This window comes from Cibotium barometz, chromosome 31 (genome assembly GCF_041138505.1).
Source record: "Cibotium barometz isolate CiBa-2024 chromosome 31, ASM4113850v1, whole genome shotgun sequence".
NCBI lineage: Eukaryota > Viridiplantae > Streptophyta > Polypodiopsida > Cyatheales > Cibotiaceae > Cibotium > Cibotium barometz.
Window position 1 is genome coordinate 2,454,606 of NC_141076.1, and position 25,180 is coordinate 2,479,785.

The 25,180-nt window shown below is 41.2% G+C and overlaps 2 pseudogenes; one reads left to right on the forward strand and one right to left on the reverse strand.

Moving 5' to 3' along the window:
- Nucleotides 1-1,906: 1,906 nt before the first annotated feature.
- LOC147620397 (uncharacterized) lies at nucleotides 1,907-7,976 on the forward strand (annotated as a pseudogene).
- LOC147620398 (uncharacterized) lies at nucleotides 5,989-6,606 on the reverse strand (annotated as a pseudogene).
- Nucleotides 7,977-25,180: the final 17,204 nt, after the last annotated feature.

Below are 25,180 nucleotides of genomic sequence, written 5' to 3' on the forward strand. Positions count from 1 at the left end.
TCTCTATGTTGCCAGATGTTTCATGAGGGAACAGGTAACTAGATGTATGCTGTTGTTGGCACTATTGTTGAATGGTTCCATGAATGGTTCTGTATGGAAACAGGACATAAGTTTCAAAGGGAAACAGGTCTAAAGGTTTCATGTGGAAACAGGCCTTTTGCAACCAGACAGGGAGCTTTGGTCGAGAGATTGCAAAGCTTCGAGAGACTCAGCTACAGCCTGTCTCATGGTGGGAGAAGTATGGAAATTGTGCTCCCACGCTGGTAATTCACTACCCTTAACTACAGTTTACATACTACAGTTTACATAGTACACTGTACAATGTGCATCTTTCTTGTTTCCACTTAGTTCTAATTTCTAATTGTATGTGCATTTCAATAACAGAAACGCATCGCCATTCGAGTGCTCTCACAGGATTGCAGTTCGGGTCCATGTGAGAGGAATTGGAGCACTTGGGCCCTCTTCCATACAAAGAAAAGGAATAGGCTGAGTACCGCTCAGCTCGAGCGATTGGTGTTTTGTCATTGCAACCTCCAGCTCCTTGAGAGGAACTGGAGCACTTGGGCCCTCTTCCATACAAAGAAAAGGAATAGGCTGAGTACCGCTCAGCTAGAGCGATTGGTGTTTTGTCATTGCAACCTCCTTGAGAGGAATGCCCGACATCCGGAGCCTTCACAGGTAAATGTGGATAAGATCGACATCAGGAGGGAGAGGTTCATCCCAGAGATCCCACGGAATGAGCAGCGTGATATGTACACCTTGCTTTATGAGGAGCTGACAGTGCCGAGCCACAACACCCACTGACAGTTCCCTCTATGTCCCCAGGTTGTTGTCAGAATACACAGCGGAGATGATGACTAGATCTGGGAACACAAGAGCAAAAAACGCATGCAGAAAAATAGCACAAGAGAGAGAGAGATGTAGGCGTGTAACTCTGCTCTGATATACACAAGAACATCCCGATATGATACACTGAGTGGTATGGGGCTGGGGGCCTATTTATATGCCCCCAGATGAGTATTCGGCCTGCTGAAAAGGCCCTCCATGACTGTAGCAATAGTCGGCCAGCAGCACATGAGGCCCACGACTGCATACATCCAGTCGACCAGCAGTGAGACACTCCATGACTGATGTCTGAGCAGTCAGACAGCTACTACTGGGTCCTCCAAGGTGGTGTACTTTGCTACAGTTGTTTTCCCTGGGCGCTCGATTATCTTCCCCTTGGGCTCATTTTTGTGGTTTTTTAGGTGGATTATTGCAGAGGTTAAGAGCTATTGGAGCTTCCCCTTCCCTGTTCTCTATGCGCATTGAGGGTTGAGCTTACTCCCCACAGCCTCTCTTAACCTATATTCAGCTATGGTAATGTCCCTCTAGTGGGCTACTCTCATGAATTATGTACAGCTGTGTGGGGAATATGCTTTTTGGTTGAGGCAAGAGCCTCCTTGATAGGAACAGGAGCAGCTAACTGCTGCTCCAAAGCAAGAACAGGTGAGGGTAGTTACCTCACCACGCAGGTGTCCAATTCAGCACTAGATCAGTGCTATTTTTGGACTGTTCAGGGCTGTTCCAAGGCCCAATTGATGCCAGATTGCAGAGGGACCTTGCGAGGGTCTACCAGGACAGTGTGATGGTTGTACAAAACTGAAAATAGAGTTGAAAACAGGTCTGTACAGAAAATACAGCAAGCTGAAATTCACTGTTTGGGACTCAAATGGAGAGCCCAATTGCACTCCCGCTTTCTATTTTCAATCTCTTAATGAAGAAATAAATACCGCAAGGGGCGCCGGACTTCGGGGCCAATCTGGTGTTGGGAGCGAGGATTCTGTTTGTGTGTGTGTCATAAAGTCCAGGTATTTAACAATGTATCTCTAGTCTGACATATAGTTGTTTTAAATATATAGATACGATGAGTGACCACGGCCGTAAAGTGAAGGCGATCATCAAGTCTTTGCTACGAGGCACTGGACTTTGTGGAGATACACTATCAGAGGCCATGACAGATTATGTGGAGATGGATGATGCGGGTTTAGACGATTGAGATTCTTGGGAGATTCAGTATGCCCGTACGACCTGGAGAGGGTACATCCTCCCAGCCACATGCAGGAGTGGAGACGTCTTGGCATGCACATACTACTGCGCATCGGTAAGCTTCTTGATTGATAAAATAGTATGCCCGTACGACCTGGAGAGGGTACATCCTCCCAGCCACATGCAGGAGTGGAGACGTCTTGGCATGCACATACTACTGCGCATCGGTAAGCTTCTTGATTGATAAAATAGTAATGTCATCCATTTTTTACATATAGAATTCTTAATATATATATCCTTTTGATGTCTTTGTTTGCTTAGGACTCCTATCCCAGTTACATCACATCACGAGAGTCAGCGGCTTAGTCCTGATGTACCTCCTAGTACTCACGTGACACCTGATTCATAGGGTAGTGGCCGTTCCTCCCGCAGGTATATATTTTATGGCGATTACGGATTAAATATCAAGTATCTTTTACGAACTCACATCTCAATATATCATATGTTTGTATTGCGCATAGGCATCAGCCGCGGCAGAGTACCACACCACCAGTGCCCCCACCAGTGCCCCCACCAGTGCCGATGCGCACGTGCACTGGGACTTTGGGTGTCACATGCGACATCACACCTGACGAGGGTATCCTTCAGGTCAGAGCCAGCACTGCCTTCAGACGATGGATGAGAGATCTTTGCATGTCATATCTATAGCGAGTTCATATACCATGGCAGTAAGTATTATTTAACATAAAGAATATGAATTACAGTTTTTTATTTGAATTACTAACTGACTTTATTTTGCAATACAGCGATCAACTCGAGGATGACAAGAAATATGTCATCAACACACTGGAGACGGAGTTTGGGGCAGGATGGAGTCAAAAGTGGTTGCTAAAACAAATGTGTAAACTCTTGAGTCATCGACGCGACAATGCACGGTAAGTAGAGAGAGAGAAATGAAACAAAATGAAATGCTATATTTACGTCTTCAAAAGGCCAAGATGACCTATGATACCAAAAAGTTACCACCAGAGAGCTCTGATACCAATGGGCAGCATGGGGTGTGTTGCGGTTAAGGATACTGCGGGTAGTCACTGAGGGTGCTGCTGGAACTACTGCCATGAAATGCTAGAAGACTGCTGGCTTTGATGGTCTACTGCTAGGCCAAGTCGATCCAGGGAACCTTGCTTGATTGCGGGTACAGAAGGTTGTGATGCTGATACTGGGGTTGAAACGCGAGATAGAAGCATGTATGCAACTAGAGTAAGAAAAACGAGTCTAAGGGGAATCGAACCCCGACACTAGCCATATGAGGCTATCACCACGAGACTCCCCACCACCCACCCTTGTTAGTAAGTTTAAAAAAAAAAAAAACAAGACTTCACAATGAATGATTTTAAGATTAAATCTTACCGAACATAGGCTGATCCGTGAGTTGATACATAAGACTACTGGTCCTCATCATCATCTCTGAGATAAACCGTCAATAAAATTTCATCTTCATTATCCTTGTTGACTTCTTCGAACTCCTCGATCGTTAAATTTGTGTTCACGTTCATTTCCTCCGTAGGCTCGACATCTATTGCTTCCTCCTCTTCGGTGTCTGTAGTATCAGAGTCTGGATCGTTGTCGTTCTCATCACCTACAATGTAATCATGATTAGAAGAATTCTACACCTCTCTGAGGTCGATGTGTCTAGATTCAAGGATGTAATCAAATCATCCTCATCCGCTGTCTCAGAGTCAACGCTATCAAACAAGTGTCGACCTCTAGGTTGGACATGCACAACTTGCCACCATGGATGAGCATCTGTATTCTTGTAAAAGAATGCTTGTTCAACATGAGTTGGCAGAATGTAAGGCTCTTTTGTTGCACGCAATAACTTCGAGGAGTCGACAAACCAAAATCCGGACGGTTCTCTTTTCATTGTGGCATTATTGCCTTTATACCCGGCACGGAACCAATCCACCTTCAAAACCACCTGTCAAAATACACGAATCAAAACTTTAGAATTATGTTTAGCTTTAAGAAATCTACATGTTATTGTTGCATGAAGAGAGATCTCATTTACCTGCTTGAAGATACGATATGATACTTCATAAATGCCGACTATGGTTCCCACGTAACCAAGTTCACTGTCGATAAGATTTGTGTCTCTTGAACTTGCACGTGATAATTGCTTTTAAAAGAGGCAACAACGCAAGAATCATGAGTTAGACGTAAGTCGTCAATAGATTTTATCCGAAGATGTTGTCCATTAGCCCACTGTTGGTATACATTCGAGCCTACACCAAAACATAAATTATTAAAAAAAATTGAGATTCATTTGTTTAGTTCAGAGTTTTCAAAACCAAACAAGCTACCTGTTTTTCACACCCGATCATAAACTCTCTTTGTTCCGTAGAGATTGGCTCATGATCACTAACCGCACGTTGCATACGGGTGTATAACCAATCCATGAAAGTAGGTACGTCCCCGTCGTTATTGACATTGGTTTGACATCTGGATCTCCTCTTTTTACGTCTACCAACTCGTTTGCTTGCAAGTTCCTCCTCGTACTCATCAACGAATTGTTGCATGCATTCGCTATTATAGACAATGAAAGTAGAAATATCCAATTTATCTTGGATCTTAAGTCGAAAAGGGACTCCCTTACCGGACAATACCTCGTCATACATGGTAGAAGACGACTCATTTGTCCATACGCATGGAGCTTCAGAATCAATTTTCTCAAGGTATTCACAAACATAATACATGCATTCTTCAAGCATCCATCCCTCCGCCATAGAACCCTCTGGTCTTGCTTTTTGACGTACATAACCTTTCAATACTCCCATAAACCTCTCGACCCAAAACATCCATCCACTGCTGACAATACCAGCGAGCTCTATCTCGTCTACTAGATGGATTAGAAGATGAACCTGGATATCAAAAAAGGAGGTTGGAAATTCCTTTTCCATTAAACAAAGAAGCTCTATACATTCACGCTTCTTTTGTGGAATTGACCCTTTGGCAATCTCTTTAAAGGTAATCCATCTATCAAGAAAGAAGATATTAGAGATGTTATTGAATAAAAAAGATATGAAATAAAATTTTATACTAAAAATTAATGAGCGATAAATACCTTGCAAGCGATCCAAGGCGATATATCACATCTCGGACTCCTCTTGTAGTACATCCATCAATACATCCATCAATAACAAGGGGTAGAACATGCTACATACTTATCATCTTCTTCACCTCATCATGTGATGTAGGAAGGGAATTGCTTGTCGGCAAGAACTTCTGAGAGAGTAGCCTACAAAGTCCATTAAAAATATGATCAATAAGAACAAAACATATTGTGATTACTTCTAAAATATTTAGATTTAAAAAAATATTAGATTGTTACATACTTCAAAAGTGCTGAAATGGATATATTACTCCATCCAAAACGGTTTTGAAGATTCAGAATAAGTAAGCTTGCACTGAGCCGTGTCAGTTGGCTTCCTGCGTAGATACACTTTAGAGCTTCTTCTCGAAGATACTTCTCGTTGTTTTAGGAATATCGCTCGCACTATTATTTTGATACCAATCCTCAATAAAATCAGACATGCCATCGTCGTCATCAAAGATATGGTCCCACACATTATTGAAGTCCTGAGAATATTGTTTTTTTAGTCTTGCATACGCATTAGGATCACTCCTATGTAGGATCCTCATGCACTCTATTGACATGTGAGATGCGTCATGTGAACGTTGATTTGTGATATTGTCGATGTCACAATCCAGAATCTACATATTTGAAGGCAATATCAATAGCATGCTTCTATATAAAAGAAAAGATAGATACAAAACAGTTATAGACAATAAAAAATGATTATCAAATTAAAATAGAGACAGTAGAGAACGTGGTGCAAATTAAACTATAGAATTAGGGTACAAGAGGTCCAATAACATTAGGAAATGTATACAATGAAGCTCTCAATCCTCATCTAGTAAGGATGCTCGTGGAGGTCTACGCCATCCATAATTGACCAACAATTCATCACCAGCACGTAATGATCTAATAGCATTGACAACTATGTATCTTTCTACATCCCTGCTCATATGTTCTGGTTCATGACTATTCTCACACTCCACAAACGTGCAATTGGTTCTTGAACTCATCCCTCGACTACTATTGATTAAACCTGCTATGTTTCCTTGAGAGTAACGTCTTCCATCAACATAGAGTCTTTGTCCTTCTGCATGTGTGATCCCTCTATCAGAAAGAGAGGCTGCATTGAGACATAATCCATAAGTACTCATACTCTGAATGTAGCGAGTAAGTTGATGCCATGGACCCCATCTATATATAGGTCCACAGAAAGACATAAGGGTGACCTCTGAATGAGGGGACACATGTAAATCCTGTGCAATAAAGAGGCCTCGTCCTGCTCCACTAATGGTAGATGGAGCAATCATGTAGCGACTACCCCAGAAGCTGAAAACCACTCCATCTAAAGGAAGTGATCCTCTCTGCCATCCTCCATATCGTCTACGATCATACGTCTATACTAGAGAATGCAAACAAGTAGGCAACGGATGATCTCCACCCATCTTGGCCTCCAAAGCAGGAGGTAGAGGATGTCGAGAAACCTCGAGCAGCTGACAAAGTGACCAGTCCGTGCCGTGTGTGCGAGGGACATGTGCACCACTGATAGTGAAGTCATCCTCGTCATCAAGTGAATATACCTACATATATGATATGGTTACATTATATATGAGCCTTTGATTTATAAAATAACCAATAATAAAACTAAAGGAGAACAGTCACATACCATAGGTCAATGTCGCTCCTCAGGTGGCGGTGCTCGCTCAAAAGTACCATGAGTCATCTCATGTGAAAAGCACTCCCGTCTCGTGGCCTCCGATATGTGCCACGACAATGAGCGCACCAGCATATAATAGACTCGTCGTAGTAGAAATCATCATAAACGGGTTCATGTGCAGTATTGGAACTCTGTGCACCCCAATCACCACGAGTAGGAGGTGGTGGTGTACCCTCTGATTAGTCCGAATCTGATTTTCAAGTACCATAAAAACACGAGTCATTAATCAAATGATCGAGAAGAAAAAAGCAATGCATGAAAGAAAACATTGAAATCTAACAAGTTCTATGGTATGCAATACGAAAAATAAACAGACGCTATTGTATGGTGGAGACAAACAAGAGGAGGGCTGATATGTGCATGGAGACATGGCAATACTTCCGCAAGGAGAGACGTACGAATCACTTTTCCTCAGCAGAAGGTGTGTGCCTTTGCTAATGTATATTAGAATTAATTTGAACTTTGATAGATTGATTCTAAGTATTCTCTAATCTATGTCATTTTGTTTAATGAAATTTACATAGACGGCAGCACGAAAGAGACTGCAAGTTGGTCACACATCTAGACTAGGTCGGATGGGTCGAGATGGATTTGTGGCCACATTTGTGAGTATAAATCGTTCTAATTTTAACTTTCAAAGATACTATTATTGAATGAAGAAATCAATAATTCTTTGGTTCTGTCTTGATGCAGACCAAAGACTATGGTCGTGCACCTACAGCGCGAGAGATGGAGTACGCTACATACTACGGGTACCGCGCTTTGCAGGCGACACTTCCGGACATGCCTGATCCACTTGTGGGTATCACTGATTTATTTTGTGGTTTATTTTCATATTAACTGTAATATATTCTTATTTGATTTCACTAAGTAATGCAGGAGCAACATGGCGAGGAGGACATGACAGAGGTGGCTCGACAGGAGGCCGAGGGGCGACGACCACGAGAGTCTGAGGCGGGCAGCATGATCCCGGGTGGTGGCGGTGGTGATGGTGGCATTGTGGTTGGGGGCACGGGTGGTGGCAGTGCTGATGTTGATGATGATTCCGAGTCTGATAGTAGCGACTCATGTAGTGATGGCTCACATAGTGATACTTAGTGATCTATTTTGTATATGATCACCACACACTGTATATTAAGAGACTAAGGTTGAGTAGAAGGGTGAGAGAAGGGTGTGAGTGTGAATGGACTTGAGGTCCACTTGTTCACCTATTTAAAGGTGAGGCCATGAGGCATTTTGTATTAAGCATAAGGGAAGCTTTCCCAAGGTTTCCTTCATCCTCTTGAAGATTTTATTGTGAAGGATTGCCACAGATTGAAGATTTCAACACTCCAAACGCTTCCATCTCGCGCGAAGACTTCCGATGTCATCGACTCTACTTGCAATTGGTAAGATTTGATGCTTAAATATGGAAGCAAGTAGCAGGAGGGAGGAGTAGGACTCCATGTTCACATACCTTGTGTAGTGTTATCTTGTCCTACATGATCTCTTGCATATTGTTGTTACCATGTGTTGGTGGAACAATAGAGAGCATATGGTAAGGAACACGGGCACTTGAGAGGGTAAGGAACACGGGCACATGGTAAGGAACACGGGCACTTGAGAGGGTAGTGTGAGTTGAAATTCTACACTAACAACCACATTGTTTTCAATACTCTATTCAGATGAATTGGTATTGAAATCTATTTAGAAATGCCCATGACACTATGTACTTGATTCTCTCAAGATCAATATATTTTATTTGAGGGAGGGGCCGACTGTTCCGGCTCATTATGCGTCTCATTTCAATTCAACAAATTACTTCTTGAATTGAGCATGTTGTCCATTAATTCTTTGTGTATTTAAGTGTATTGATTAGCATTGTGCTCAAGCAAGTTACGAGGAGACTGTCTTCATTGGTATTGAGGATCTTCCTCTGACTCTCATGTTCCTTCCACCTCACGTCTTATGGATTGGGTGGTTGATAGTGGGTGTACTACTCACATGACTCCTAACATGACCATTCATTAGGGGAAGGTTGAGGTCTATAGGGGCCCTTTAAGCTGCCATATTATGATTTTAATGACTTTTTGTTAAAATGTTAAGTTTCTTTGACTTTAGATACCTTCTTATTCATCAAATGGCTAGAAGTTTGAATTTCAAAGTTTTTCGCCAAAATTGAATTTAAAATTGAGTGGACAAAACCATATCATGTGAGATATCTATGGAAAGAGCTCAGCGCGGATAGATTCTGGATCTCTCATCTCCAACAAATTTTGAGCTCATATGTAGAAGTTATGGATGTCCGAAATTTCAAAAACTTTCCCCCCACTTTTTGGGAATGAAAAGTACAAAAAGGCATCTTCTAGAGAATCTTTTGACCACCTTTAATCACCCAACATTTTTGTATACATGGCATCACATGATTGGCCATTTTCCTTAATAACCTTTTAATCACATGGCATCTTAAAGGGCCCCTATAGACCTCAACCTTCCCCTAATGGTTCAAGACATTCGTCCCAGCACTTCGACGGTGTCCATTGGTGATGCTTCCAACTTGGAGGCCTCTTCGGTTGGTAATGTGCAACTTAACTCTTCCCTAGGCGAGCCTTATGCCATTTGGGATGTGCTTGATTTTCCCAAGCTCTCAAGCAATCTCCTCTCAGTTTTTTGGATTACAAAGAAAGGATAGGGTATCTACTTTGACACTTCCGTCCCTTGAGATCATCAACAACTGAACCTTGCAAATTGTTGCTACAGGTATCCAGGAAGGTGGTCTCTATCGGTTGAAGGACTTTAGAGACTCTTTGAATGAGTCCCAATCTTATTTGCTACAACTTCTTCACAGTTATCATGCCTTGGTAGCTCATGTGGATATGGATTTGTGGCATGCTCGCTACGGGCATCTGAATTGTACTTCTCTATAGTTGTTGTCTTCTCAGCAAATGGTCGAGGGTCTTCTACCATTGAAACCCTCCCACTCCACTTGTGTGGCTTGTCTTCATGGGGCAAGCAACACCGAGATATCTTTCCTCATGAGGCTACTCATCGAGCTTCTCATATTTTGGAGCTCATTCTATGTGGCCCCATGCGGACTACTACCCAAGGAGGAGCCACATACTTTATGCTTATTATTGATGATCACTCACACAAAGTTTGGATTTATCTCTTGGTAGAAAAATCTCAAGCTTTCTCTCACTTCCAAGAGTGGGTGACTTTGGTCGAGACTGAGACTACACAAAAGGTTCGACAAGTTCGTTCTGACAATGGAGGAGAATTCATTTCCAAAGCCTTCCATAATTTTTTCTCATTGAAAGGTATAAGCCGTCAATTTTCCACACCTCGCACTCCTCAGTAGAATGGTGTGCTTGAATGCAAGAATAAGATTATTCAGGAGACGGCCCGTACCATGCTTTCTTCTTCTAGTATTCGTCTCTCTTTCTAGGGAGAAGTTATGAGCACTGCTTTTTACATCATTAATTGTTCTCCTACAAAGGCATTTTCTCGTGACTCCAAAGGAGGCTTTTACTAGATGAAAACCTTTCATTTCAAGGTTTTTGTTTGCGATGCCTATGTTCATATCAGTGATTCTGAAAGATCCAAATTTGATCCCAAGTCCAAGAAGTGCAAATTCCTTGGATGTAGCTCTCATTCCAAAGCTTATAGATTATGGGATCTGGAGTCGCGAACCTTGGTCTCGCGATGTTCAGTTTGTTAAACCTTTCTTTTATTCCAAAGCTTACAGATTATGGGATCCGGAGTCGTGATCCTTGGTCTTGCGATGTTCAATTTGTTGAACCATTATATGATTCTCGCTCTCATCCCGAGCTTACCATCGAGGTCCCTCATGCTTCCTCGGCCACCCCAACTCCACCACGAGCTTCTCCACCATCAACTTCTTTACCCCGTGCCTGTAAAACCCCACATCCTCCTTCCCCCTCTTCTCCTCCTCCTTCTACTCATGTGCAATAGAGAATTGCCCCCAAGATTCCATAATGGCTGGAAACCACATCGAGAGGAATCATACATGGGAGCTTGTGGACCGGCCTCTACATCGATAGGTTATTGGGGTCAAGTGGGTCTTTAAGACCAAGTTTCATGCTGTTGGATCTCTCGACAAACACAAAGCCACATTGGTTTTTGAGAAGGGGTACTCTTAGATTGAGGGTGTGGATTAAGAGGAAACTTTTTCTCCTACAGCTAGATACACCACCATTCGGATAGTTCTTGCCCTTTTTGCTCATGTGCACTAGCCGGTTTACCAAATGGATGTCAAGTTTGCCATTCTTAATGGTGACTTACATGAAGAACTGTATGTTGAACAACCTCATGGTCTTCAGGTTCCTGGACACGAGGGTATGGACACGAGGGTAAGGTGTACAGATTGCACAAAGCTCTTTATGGTTTGAAACAAGCACCCAAGGCATGGTATGATAAGCTTGATGAATTCTTTCTTTCCCTTGGATTCTGGAGATGCGTTGCAGATAGCAATCTCTATGTCTTTGCTCAGGATGCCTTGCTTTGCTTGATTGTCTTATATGTTGATGATTTATTGATCACTTGTTCACATCTTACCAAGATTAAACAGCTCTGGTCAAATTTAGCTTTCACCTTTGAGATGACTGATTTAGGACTTATCCATTACTTTCTTGGGATGGAGGTCTATCAGTCTTCTGATGGAGTGTTTCTTAGCGAGTACAGATATTTGCAGCAGACATTTGGGATGACCGAGTGCCGTCCAATTTCTTGTTCGATGGATCCTAACTCCAAGCTCTACTGTGATGATCCGTCTCCCCTCTTCGAGGACAATACATAGTACTAGAGGCTTGTTGGTTCTCTTATTTATTTGACTTACACTAGGCCCGACATTTGTTACGGCATCAGTGTTCTCAGTCAGTTCTCTCCCACTCCTCGACATTCTCATTCGAAGGCCGCTCTGAGGGTTCTTCGATACTTATCCAGTACCTTGGGCTTTGGTCTCTCTTTCAAACGAGACGCTCAGCTAGTTGAATACTCTAATGTTTATTGGGCAGGTGATCATGATACTCGACGATCCATTTCAGGTTACTGCTTCACTCTGGGTTCCAATCCAAGAAGCACAATACAATTTCATTATCTTCTACTAAGATTGAGTACCGTGCTTATCTAGATACCTACCGTGAGCTATTATGGTTGTTCCAAATGTTGAGAAATCTTGATGTACTCTTGGATTCTCCGATCCATATTGTTACCAATAGCTAGAGTGCCTTGGCATTGGCTCGAACTTCATCCTTCCATAGTAGGACCAAACATATTGAGGTCCACTTTCACTTTGTTTGTGAACTGGTCATACCGACGGCATCATTACACTAGAGTATTGTCCTTCACAACATTGTTGATCTCTTTGCCAAATCTCAACCCTGAGATACTATTAATCAGCTCCCTACCCATATGGGAGTCACCCCCCATGTTGGAGTGCCATTGTGCCTTAATACAATTCAATACTTTTCAGTTCTTGGCTCAAGTGTTGGATCTGTCTTGGCTGTCAGTATACTCTCTTGTGTGATCTTTATTTGCTTCCGCTTCATATTCACATATTCTCACACTAATCCTGATGCTAATCCTGGCAAATCCTGGCATCAATCCAATCCCACCTGCCAATCCACGTAACATCTCCTCTAGTCGCACTTACCAGGTTGATAAACTGACAGGTCCCAACTACTTGATAAACATAGAGTGGCCTCTTGGGGCTTTTGCTCCAAGAGGCCACTCTATGACCCCTTGTGGATGTGTCTGAACCAGACCCTGTCCCTGCAGATGCAGCAGCCCAAGCAGTGTGGCAACAGCGAGACCTTGCTGCTAGGATGGAGATGATTCTCCACCTCGGTGATCGACAGGTACAAATGGTACGTACCCTCACCACCTCTAGTGCCGTGTGGCAGTTTCTGCGCTCCACTTATGAGCATACAGATCTGGTGCACCAAGTAACCCTAATTAAGAAGCTTCTAAACACAAAAATGTCTGACGGCCAGCAAGCAACTCCATTTCTGGAGGACTGGCAATCCTAATGGATCAAGCTTCTATAGCCGGGCTTGTCATACCTGAATCCCTGCAATCCATGCTGCTGTTAGCAGCACTGCCATCATCATGGCGGCCCTTAAAAACCACACAGTCATCCATTGCAAAACTTCAATTGCAAAGCCTTATATCCAAGATTATGCAAGAAGAGGTCCTCAGGGAATCGTCTTTGTCATGGCTTCCACAATGAAGCTCCCCTTCCGCCGTCATTCCTCTAGTAAGATTATGCAAGAAGAGGTCCTCAGGGAATCTCCTAAGTAAACTATGTTCCCGGTCACCAAGAATCTTCTGTCTGTCAGTGAGCTCACCTCTAATGGCACTAGGATATAATTCTTTCACTCTCACTGTCTCATTAGAGCCCATCTTATAAATGGACAAACTCTTTCCATTAAATGCCCTGAAGAAGGTCGCCTTTATCCTTTAGGGGTAACTCATACACCAGCCCAAGCTCTCTCAATGGTAGCCGCCCCCCACAACTGATCAAATTGAAACTCTTCGCTGGCACTATAGGCTAGGTCATCCTAATCGTGAAACTCTTCAAACAATACAAAGATTTCATTTAGCAACTGGTTTACAGTTTAGGCTTACTCCGAGTGGACTGGTTGTTCTAGTGGTAGATGTGGGAGACTTCAAAGTTCATACTACGAGCTTTTCCAAAAATTCAACCAAGCCTATCAGTTAGTTCACTCTGACTTATATGGTCCCATGAGCACTCCCTCCCTTCTTCCCTCCAAAAATTACATCACATATATAGATGACTTCACTAGATTTACATATGTCTCTTTTCGTAGGGAGAAATCTGCTAGATTTTCCCACTTCAAGGTTTACAAGGCTAAAGTGGAAAACCATGACAATGCGAAGGTTCGGATTCTCAGAACTGATAATGGAGGGGAGTACACTTCTCATGCATTTATGGCATTTTGTGGTGAACAAGTAGGCATTCATCATCAATATACAATCCCCTCAATCTCAGAAAGGAAGAATCGCACTCTTCCCTTTCCATGCTTCAAATATTTGGTCTCGGTCATCCCTCTGGGAAAAAGCCGTGTCCACTGCTGCATACCTTCAGAATCGACTTCCAACGACCTCGCTCAACCAACGGTAAACTCAATCCCACATTTCTTTATTCCTCGTTGCATCAGTTTGAATCTTATTTTGCCACAATTAGAAAAAGTGATAATGATAGAGTGATCTTGGCTAGTTGGTATATGGAAGGTGAGGGCATTCCTTGAACCCACTGGACTCATGCCCACACCAAATTAGGTATGGCGGCTTATGTTTGGGACGAGTTTTTCCTTGAGCTTAAGCGGCAGATTCTACCACCCCATTACCTTGAGCGACTCAAAGACGAGTTTAGGGGAGCATGTCAAAATGAGCAACCAGTCCTACAGTTTGCCAATAAGATTTCAAACTTATGTTTGCAGTTGGGCTTATCCAACAAGGACAAGAAAGGGAAGTTCTTTTATGGCTTGGACACACAAATCCACTGGGAGGTGCATATGTTTAGGCTAGCCACCTTCTTCGAAGACACACTCTCGCTTGTCCAGAGTACTGAAATGAAGCACAATGGCGGAAAGCCCAAGACCTCCCAGCCTGTTGCTCCTAAGGCTAACACCTCGTGGGGGAAAAGGTCAGAACCAGATGGGGTCCTCCCCAAGACAGAGCACGAGAGCCTCTGGCTCAAGAACTCGGCCATTCCTTATCTAGTTGGTATTTGGAAGGACATGCCATTTCTTGGTGGACCCAATGGACTCATGCCCACATCAGATTAGGTATGGTGGCTTATGTTTGGTACGCATTTGTTCTTGCCAATTTCCCATGTTTGAAATGTGTCATCGTCTATGCAAAATGGTAAGGCAAATTATCTTGGAGATGTACTTCACGTTCTAAATATTACAAAGTGTTTGGTTTTTGTTGGCCAGATGATTGAGTAGGGTTTGCAGGTGCGCTTTAACCCTAATGGTTGTTATGTCGAAGACTTTAAAGACAAGTGTAGGTTAGTTGTTGCAAAAGGCAATAGAGTGGGTAGAATGTTTACACTAGATGTAAATATGCCTCAACAACTGAAAGCTAAAATGTTTGCACAGGGTTCAGGAGGAGTTATAGATACAGACATTTGGCATAAGAGAATTGGGCATGTAAATGTGCAAAGAATAAGGTCTATGTAGACTAAAGAAATTCTGGTAAGGTTGCCTAAATTTAAAGTTCATGGTATAAAGAAAGCATGTCAATTCAAAAAGCAAAAAAAAGCATGTATTTTCACATAATAGAAATGTGAGCAAGAATGTAGTAGATGTTGTGCATTCAAATTATGGGGTCCCGTAAAAACCACATCTATGGGTGGCTCTGCAAGTACTATGTAACATTCATTGATGACCACACGAGGAAAGCGTGGGTGTATTTCATGAAGGAGAAGAGTGAAGTTTTCACTTATTTTAGAATTTGAGAGTGATGGCTGAAAAGCAGACAGGGAAGCATGTGAAGTGCCTAAGGTCCGATGGAGGGAGAGAATACTTATCCAATGAGTTCTCTACTTTTTTATGGAAGAATGGCATTCGGAGACAATGTACATGTAGACACACTCCGCAACAAAATGGAGTTGCTGAGTGGAAAAAGATAGCATGATCATTAATGAAAGAGAATAATATGCCACAAAGCTATTGGACTGAAGCTATTTCTACAACAATTTATATCATGAACATGACTCCTACTGCAACCATACATGATGTAACACCAGAGGAGAAATTCAGTGGGACACAAGAAACCTGATTTGTCTCACTTAAAAGTTTTTAGATGCATACCTTATGTGCATGTGCCAAATGAGTTGCGTACAAAGCTGGATCTAAAGGTAGAAAAATGTGTTTTTATTGGATATTCCCTTGAGAAACAGGTATATAGATTCTATAACCCTACTACACGTGAGTTGAGGGTAATTAAAGATGTTGTGTTTGATGAAATGAGTGGCTTGTATGCTTTTGAAAAAGATGCTTTTGGGGTTGATGCAACTCGAAATGTGATTGCACAAAATGTAAGTCAGCAAATCACAGTCATTGACGAGTGGACCTAAAGAGTCCTCTTGTGTTGGGTTTGTTGATAGACCATGGATTGGTAGGCTACATCAAAATACCAGTCTTGAAAATGCAGTTGGTACATCACAAAAAGGTAAAGAGAAGGTTGGTGAGCCTCTTGGTATGCCTAACATCTCTGTAGGGCATTGTTATATTGATGGAGAGTCTAGTGGCTCAGAGCAGAGCCTTGATGATGAGCTTAGGATTCCAACTATTAGAACACCTGGTGTAAAAAAGGAAAGAGAAGTTATAGAAATACCAGGCAGTGATCATGGGGAAAACGTAGGTCAGGAAGATTCAGAAAACCTATTGGATAGGTTGACATATGATTGTTATGTTGCTTATCATTATGCATATATGGCTAAAGTTTTGCAAGATGTTGAACCCATATGTTTTGAAGAAGCTATTGGGGATTGAGATTGGGAGAAAGCCAAAGATGAAGAAATGGCTGCATTGGATGCAAAAGATACTTGGGACTTGGAGCCATTGCCTAAGGACAAGAAGGCTATTGGATGCAAGTGGGTGTACAAAATAAAGCACAGCTCAGATGGAAGTATTAGTAGGTATAAAGAAATATTGGTTGTAAAAGGTTATTCTCAAACTTATGGCATTGATTATGAGGAGACGTTCAAGCTCGTTGCTAAGATGGCAACCGTGAGAGCTGTTATGCTGCGGCGGTGGCTACATCAAAATGATGGGTTTTATAGCAAATGGATGTTAAGAATGCTTTCTTGCATGATGCTGATTTGCAAGAAGAAATGTATATGGATCGGCCACCAGGTTATGAAGATGTGGGTCACCTACATGAATCTTCCCCAGGCAAAAAGGAATCTTCTAGGTATCTATCTTGTCCCTTCTCCGAACCCTATCGTGTTATATATCAATGGATAGCTTTTGAAGAGTAGAATGTAAATATGTGAGATCCGACAAATTTGGAGTTCGTTTGCAAAAATTTTACCGGTGCCCCTTTTTGGAGGGAATATTCCGGTCAAACTTCCTTACAAGGCCCAAAAATGACCTCAAAAAATTCCTAATGACAGCAGTCTCGACACGCACGTTGACCAGCAGTCAGAGATGACAATTTTGATTGGGTTGCCATTGGTAGTGACTAAACTCAGATTAGCTGGGTTAGCTCACCTACATTGTACTTAGATTTATGGGCAGTGACTAACCTCAGACTAGTTGGGGTAGCTCATTTTCATTATGCCTTGATCTTTTGAGTTAGTGGCTAAACCCAGAGTAGCTGGGAGGATAACTCACACTCTGATGTACTTATTTGATGTTTATATTATTATGAGTTTTTTCATTATTGAGTATCATTACATTTTAGTTGATGTTCTTGGTTATTTTATTTTCTCAATACTTTGGCTATCATATTGTTTGTTGAAAATTCCCATACCATCGTACCCAAACTTGCTCCGATGGGGGGACCAAACTTTGCAAGCATGTGGGGGCATGCTTGCAAAGTTTGGTCACAAAATCAGAGCATGTTTGGATTAGTAATTAGCACCCAGTGCGGATTTGTGCGGATTTTTCAAGTCTCTTGGTGCTTAAGAGGCCTTGGAAAATTCGGGCCTTCCCCATAATACCATTGTACCCAAACATGCTCCGATGGGGACTAGACTTTGCAAGCATGTGGGGGGCCCACCCCCACATGCTTGCAAAGTTTGGTTATGATCAGAGTATGTTTGGGTTCGTAATTAGCACCCAGTGTGGAGTTTTCAAGTCTATTGGTGCTTAAGAGGCCATGGAAAATCCGAGCCTTCCCCATACCATCGTACCCAAACATGCTGCGATGGGGACCAAACTTTGCAAGCATGTGGGGGTGACCTACCCCCACATGCTTGGAAAGTTTGGTCATGATCGAAGCATGTTTGGGTTGGTAATTAGTGCCCAGTGCGGATTTTTCAAGTCTCTTGGTACTTAAGAGGCTATGGAAAATCCGGGCCTTCCCCATACCATCGTACCTAAACATGCTCCGATGGGGACCAAACTTTGGATCCACCCCCACATGCTTACAAACTTTGGTCATGATCAAAGCATGTTTGGGTTAGTAATTAGCGCCCAGTGGGGATTTTTCAAGTCTCTTGGTGCTTAAGAGGCCATGGAAAATCCGGACCTTCCCCATACCATCGTACCCAAACATGCTCGGATGGGGACCAAACTTTGCAAGCATGTGGGAGGGACCTACCCCTGCATGCTTCCAAAGTCTTTTCAGATCGACGCATGTTTGGGTAAGTAATTAGCGTGCAGTGTGGATTTTTCACGTCTTTTGGTGCTTAAGAGGCGATGGAAAATCGGGGCCTTCCCCATACCATCATACCCAAACATGCTCCGATGGGAACCAAACTTTGCAAGCACGTGAGGGGGACCCACCCCTACATGCTTGCAAAGTTTGGTCATAATCGGAGCATGTTTGGGTTGGTAATTAGTGCCCAGTGTGGATTTTTCAAGTCTCTTAGTGCTCTTGAGGCCATGGAAAATCCAGGCCTTCCCATACCATCGTACCCAAACATGCTCCGATGGGGACCAAACTTTGCAAGCATGTGAGGGGGACCCTTCCCCACATGCTTGCAAAGTTTGGTCACGAGATCGAAGCATGTTTGGGTTAGTAATTAGCACCTAGTGCGAATTTTTCAAGTCTTGGTGCTTAAGAGGCCATGGAAAATCCGGGCCTTTCCCATACCGTCGTAGGCTATGGAAAATCTAGGTCTTTCCCATACCATCGTACCCAAACATGCTCTGATGGGGACCAAGCTTTTCAGGAATGTGGGGGGGACCCACCCCCACATGCTTTGCAGAGTTTGGTTACAATTGGAGCATGTTTGGGTTGGTAATTAGCGCCCAGTGCAGATTTTTCAAGTCTCTTGGTGCTTAAGAGGCCATGGAAAATCCGGGCCTTCCCCATACCATAGTACCAAAACATGCTCCGATGTGGACCAAACTTTGCAAGCATGTCGATAAAAATCATCATCATGGAGACGAAAACAGTGTTGCACAAATGTGCATCATGTTAATGATCATCACTGATATAGAAATGATACTCTCGAATAATGACACAGGTCTCAGGGGTACTCGCTATCCCATCTACATGGGCCTCTGCATGTCGATAGCTAATGTGGACCATAATAGCAACCTGGTGAGGTAAGCAATAGAGATGATTAGGACACAAAAAATCAAATAAGTAATAGAGCTCAAACACGAAACAAATATTATGAGATATAACCATTACCTGCTCCAAGAAGTAATACTCAGATTGTATCTCCTCAAAAGGTGTGAAGGTGTAGTTCTCTGCAAAATCAATCACAAAGACGACCACACCAATAGGAAACTCTACGAGGCACATGCTCGGAAGAATTGACGATCTTGCCACTTGGCACAATGATTGTGCCGTATATAGGGGTAGATTTGCTCCCTAAATGTGGCTATGAAGTGACAACATGGTGTATGTTTTCCCCCACGAGTTGTAACTTCCTGGACTGTCCCCACTCTGGAGCTAGTGTATCACATACTCATAATGTTGCCATGGCACTATCTCTTGGTCACTTGCATTAAGATCTACCATTGTAGATATGCAAGTGAACCACATGATATGCAATTGCTCTCTACACAAGGCATTCTATGGAACTAGGCATCCTCCGTGCGTGCACACAAAAGAGAGTGGATGAAATCACGAGGACTACGAGAGACCTCTCTATGCCCACTAAGAGAACAGAACACATCATAAAGAAGTTTGAACTCAACATGGTAGCGACAACAACATGTGTCACGCTGACGTTAGTACCTCACAAACCAAGGCTTACACCCCTCAAATGACCTTTGCCTAATTTTAAGCTCTGGATACGATGTCACAAACTGAGAATACAACTCTGTTTGGGTCATTTCAAGAAAGCAAGCACCGTGCTCAATGAACACTCCTCTTGTCACTCTCTTATGTAAAGCTTTCTTGAAAACTGGTGAGGCACGACAATTTGCCTCCCAAAAACTTTCTATCAAGGCTCTAGTGGTTTCATCTAGTAGGCAATCATGCCTAACTACACGACCCCACAAAGCACCAACCTCATTGGCATCTAAACTTTGCTGTCTAATAGACCCAACTCTAAGTGTGTGTGGTGCTATGGAAAGAATGTGAGATGTGGCACTCACCTTACCCTTCAATTGGGAGCTACTTATGGCTGCCACAATAGCCCGTCGAGTAGCCAAAGCGTCCACATAGTTCCTCTTCTTGTTAACTGTATAGGAACGACGAACACTTTGTAGCACCGCCATGCCAGATCTCCTCTCTCTTCAACCTCCAATGTCAGAAAGCACCTTGCAGTTGGCCATGTTGGGCAGATCGATCAAAGCATCAAGCACGCATGCCTGTGATGAAGGCATGAGGTCTTTGAAATAGGAACGAAAGATTTCACGGGCACGACAATGTGCCCCTGACATTGATAGTTCTTTCATATCCACACTATGGGTGCCCAAAGGAGAGGGGGTGGGTTCTTGTGGAGGAGAAGGGGACTCAGGAAGGTCGGGTTTATGTGGATTATCTAAACTAAGGGGTAGTGGGGGGGAAGAAGGTGGAGGGAGAGGAAGTGGAAGAGGAGGAGCAAGGCTTGGATCATCGCCAAACGGAAGGTGTTGCTCGTTGACGTGCTCTCCACTCTCTCTTGCTCTCACGAGCTACCCTTTTCCTCTACTCCTCTTGAACTTGGTGGACGGGGGGAAGTCTAGTTCTATCACGTTTCCGACTCCTACGAATTTGAGAACCCATTCTCAAGGAAGCTAAGAGAGTAAATATTATGAAGGCTCAATGATGGGATAGTACTAGAGATAAGTGTGGGAACATAAAGATAATTAAAGATAAACTATTATCCACTTAAAAATTAATAATATACAATAACAAGTCTAAATATTTATCATTACTAGATATATAAATATATCTTTTATTTTTTATTATATAATTATATTTTCTTTTATAATGTATTTTTTTAAAATTTTATTCAAAGGTTTATCCTACACAAAATATTTTCAAGAAAGTGGAAGAGGAGGAGCAAGGCTTGGATCATCGCCAAACGGAAGGTGTTGCTCGTTGACGTGCTCTCCACTCTCTCTTGCTCTCACGAGCTACCCTTTTCCTCTACTCCTCTTGAACTTGGTGGATGGGGGGAAGTCTAGTTCTATCACGTTTCCGACTCCTACGAATTTGAGAACCCATTCTCAAGGAAGCTAAGAGAGTAAATATTATGAAGGCTCAATGATGGGATAGTACTAGAGATAAGTGTGGGAACATAAAGATAATTAAAGATAAACTATTATCCACTTAAAAATTAATATTATTAATAATATACAATAACAAGTCTAAATATTTATCATTACTAGATATATAAATATATCTTTTATTTTTTATTATATAATTATATTTTCTTTTATAATGTATTTTTTTAAAATTTTATTCAAAGGTTTATCCTACACAAAATATTTTCAAGAAATAATAAATTTAAAAATTTATTTTTTTAAATTGAATAACATGAACTTTAAAAATAATATTATTGATCTAATTCAAAAATATAATCCTTTAAAATTAGTTATGTTCAATTCTTTTATATTAATAAGTTATATATATTTTTTATTTAAAATTCTATATTTTATTTCTCTAAATTACTAAATCAACTTTTTCAAAAATATATTTTTGAAAAAAAATGGGGAGGTAGGAAGGAGGTGCCATGTGTCACATGCGTGCATGACACGTGGCATTTGCTTGACATGTGGCACTATTATGGCTGATGTGGCATGCCATGTCACCAAGTGCGAGGTGGCATGCAAAGGTGGCAAGAAGATGTGGCATTAATTAATGACAGGATGATGAGGTGAGGAGTCAACTAGGTTGACCATGTTGACATGGAGGGTGGAGGTGGCAAGCAGCTTATGTGGATCCTCTCGAAGCTCATGTGGACATAAACTGGCATGCATATATAAGATTTGTGCCTACCCAAGCCTCACACATGGAATGATATCTAGGCTTTGAAGTTTACCAAGCCTAGATTTCCAAACGTAACTAGGATTGGTTTTTGACTTGAAAAAGGGAGAGTGGACACAATATGGGAATTTTCACTTGGGAGGATTAAAAATGGACCTTCCCATACTCAAATTAAGCTAAATTTTTTTACCAAATTCATGGCAACAAGCATATTTATCCCTAGAGTTTTTAGATTGAAAGATTCAATATTTGATTTTCTAGAATTAAATTATAATTGATTTAATGGGCCTCTAACAGTCATAACAAATTTTCCAAAGTAAATCTACAAAAATCCAACCGTTAGATTTATAATTTTACCTTATACCCACATTCTACTAATCTTTCCCAATCTAATCATCATTAGATCCATACAATTTGAGCATTTTAAATGGTAGATGTGGTGGGAGGATAAAATAGTATGTTTTTTTAACAATTCTAATGCCTTTTAAATAATACAGAAAATAGTAGAATACATCAAAAATTACTCGATAAATCAAGTTAAGCTCTATGTTATTTATGTTTGTGATATGCAAAGTGGGAACATCATATGAATAATAATTATAGGTAATTTACTCACATTCAATATACTTGTCTAAACCTCCGACAGGGTTTGTATACAATTTTGGTTCCCAAAGAAAAGGGGATTTGCAATTATTGGATATTTGATTAGATTATAGTTTTAGGTGTCCAACTTTGCATATGATGTTTCATTGGAAGACCTTGAAGTAAAACTCCTTGGCTAACTAGGAGAGCTTGGCTATTCTTCTTTAAAAAATGCATGTTTTCAGGCTAAAGCCAAGGGCGCCCACTACATGAAACTAGATAACATCATCTTGCAACCACCCTTTTATCCCTTCTCTTTTTCTCCCCTCATCACTAGTTCCATCTCTTACCGAATTTCAACTCCCCCTAGTATATTGAAAGAGGGCTAGATTCACATAATGTCGTATCCACTTTAGTATTGTTGATTAAATGATTATATTCCTCTTAGAAATCTCTTTGTGCACATGAGAAATGTAGGCTATCTATTCTACTGGCATACTACCCAAAAATCTCGTAATGGACTAAAGTGGATAGTGTTCAAATAGACACTCATTTTCATCTCCCTACCATCACGCTCCCCTAGCCCCCTCATAATTGCTGCAACGAGAGAAAACAAAGCCCCCGAACCTGTTTATGCCCTATCCACCATTGCACTCCCCCTAATATGCCTCGAGTAAGGTTTTCATGCAGGCACTACTCCTCAAATAGTGAGAACTTAGAGAATAACATAGTGTGAGTAAACTTTGTACTCATTGGCTATATACTCACTTACAACAAGTGAATGATCAAGATACAAGTGCCCAAACTCATATTGACTAGCTAGCCTAGGGAGCTAAGAGAGATTTTGATATAATTTATGATTGAGGTACAACTTGGAACACTTGTAGGCCCATTAATGTTTTGCTAGATATTTACAAGGATTTGAATAGCCCAAAATTTCTAGAATAGGTGGAAATCATAAAAGCTATTAGGGGTATAATTGTTAGCATATTCATTACGTTCACATAAGCTGATGCTTAATCATCAAAACTGGCCAAGAATGTTTTGAATTAGTTTGACATGTGTTCTTCACCATTTTTAATGTGAAGATTTTGTATCTTAGCTTTCGTTTATTTTTTGACCAAGTTTATGAAGTTTTGAAAACGTTTGAAAACTTATACCTTTGTTTTCAAGGAAGGGGATGCCACAATTTGAGATTGTACCGTAGAATTTGTGCATTCTAAAGTAGAACTAATTCAAGCAACATTATCATAATCTTGGTCATCAACCCAATACAAGTTCTTTAATGAGAGACCTAATTAAGAAATTAGGCATTCTCAACTTCTGTATCAACAACACATTTTTCATCCTCAAACTCTAAATGATACCCCCATGCTAGAGTAGGCATAGAAAGTAGGTTCTTATTAATCATTAGGCAAAATATGGACTCTCATTTTTGCCCCTTAAGGATTTCCACACCTCCTCTTTCAAGAAAAATGGGCTCATGGTAAAATTTTTAAAAATCAACTCAGAAGTGAGCAGAGTTTGGAAATTTGGAATCTACTCTTCGATAGCTTTCCAATGATATATAGCATGATGGGCAATTTTGCATATTAAGGAAGTCCCCAAATTGGTGATGAGATGTGGCATGCAATTTCACATATTAAGGAAGTCCCCAATTTCACATATTAAGGAAGTCCCCAATTTCGCATATTCTTCTTGAAAAAGTAGAGCAACAATCTCAATAAATTTGAGGGGATCAACAACCATCTCCAATGATAATCTAAGACTTGTTTTAAAATGAATATAGGATTTTGGCAAGCTATTGAATGTTAAAGAGATCATTTATTTGTCTTCAATGATGTCATCATATCTGCAATATGCTCTTGTCAATATTGGATGGACCTCATTAATTTTGGTTCATGGAGCCACATTTATCCTTCCTCTAGTGTAATTGCTTTTTGAGATAGTAAATTCTTTTTTCATTCTTATTTGCATACAACACTTCAAGAATATGTCATGCTTATTTAGGATGCTTGCCAGATTTGATATGTGTAATAATGTGTTAGGATCAACTTCTTGCAAGCAAGGGAGATTGCAGAAAGAGGCTAAAGTATCTTCAGAACCCCATATCTTTTGTTCAAATCTAGCTTGAGGTGGAAGTTGTACTCTTCTAGATATAGTGAGAGTTACATTCCCTCATTTGACCTTGTCACAGTAACAAAACTCAACTTCTCTCTAGAAATCAATATGTTGCACACCATAAAGCTTCATATGGAATAATTGGTGCCATCCAATTTGTCTTCTTTAGTGAGAGCATCAAATGTTGATGCCATACTAAATATTTATAGAATGAAACAACCAAGAAACTCTCATAGAAAAGAAAAATATACAATGAATTCAAGGTTGAAGTCGAATCTTGTGAAAAAAAGGAAGCTGGTAACATAAATATTTTATGGGATAGTCAAAGACCACATCTCACCCTATTTTGAATAGGAAACTCTATCGTATCAAATTGCACTTTAAAACACAAAATAATTGAGCTTCTATCCAAAAAAAAGCTTTCTAAGATCTACACACAAATTACTAATTGTTATGAGCCAATTACTAATGAGCAAGCCAAATGCTAGTGAACCAATTGCTAGCAAGCCAATCAATTTTAGTCTGCCAAT